At 36.8% G+C, this 982-nt stretch overlaps 1 pseudogene; it reads left to right on the top strand.

The window, feature by feature from the left end:
• Positions 1–232: 232 nt before the first annotated feature.
• On the top strand, positions 233–744 carry LOC125343151 (annotated as a pseudogene).
• The last annotated feature ends 238 nt before the right edge of the window (positions 745–982 follow it).

Raw genomic sequence — 982 nt, 5'->3', positions numbered from 1 at the left:
GAAGCTGAGGAAAATTCCACACAGATGTATGTTTTCTGAACCTGTAGACATGGTGATTTGGAAAGTCTGATTGGTGGTGTTTATTTTCTTTTCCTAGGATTTTCCATAGAAATACACACCAAACCCCTTGGAGGTGACTGTAGCTTCAGTCTCCAGAGCCAGAGTTGCTACTGGATTGTGACCTGCAGCATCTGAGGTGGTTAATTATAGATCTACACATCTCCAATTAAAAATGGCCTCAGAGGAAACTAGACTACCCAAAAGAAGAAAGACAGAGTGTGGAGAACTTGAAAGTATTAAAGAACCAGAGCCTGAAAAATTTGAAGTGGAGAAAATAGTGGCCTTGCGTGAAGTAGATGGCAAGTTAGAATATCTCTTGAAATGGAAGGGATATGCAACTGCTGATAATACCTGGGAACCAGAAGAACATTTAAATTGTCCAGAGTTAATTGAGGCTTTTCTGAATTCTCAAGAAGTTACCAGTGAATCTGAAAATAGCATATCAATTGAGAATAGCGATACAAGTGATAGTCTAGCAGGCTTTGCTAGAGATCTAGAGCCTGAAAAAATAATTGGTGCCACAGGCAGCAGTGCAGGATTGATGTTTATAATAAAGTGGAAAGATTCAGATGAAGCTGAGTTGGTGCCGGCAAAAGAAGCTAATGTGATATGTCCTCAGATGGTATTTGTTTTTATGAAGAGAGAATGACTTGTCATTCTTCTTCAGAAGATGAAACTCAGTAATCACTTGATTTGTTTGTATATGTACATATACACACTCATATGTATATATATATATGTATGATCATATATGTATATGAGTGTTATGTTTTGAATTAATGGTGTGAATCTATAACTTCCTTAAAGTAAAATAAACTTTGACATGTTGGTTTTGAGCATAGGATTGGAGGAGGTGTTGAGATACTGTGTTTTCATCAATACCACTGGCTATTTGAACTAATATAATGAAAGGTTTTGGTGG

This window comes from Perognathus longimembris, chromosome 28 (assembly GCF_023159225.1).
Source record: "Perognathus longimembris pacificus isolate PPM17 chromosome 28, ASM2315922v1, whole genome shotgun sequence".
NCBI lineage: Eukaryota > Metazoa > Chordata > Mammalia > Rodentia > Heteromyidae > Perognathus > Perognathus longimembris.
This window is presented reverse-complemented; position numbering and strand designations above follow the sequence as displayed.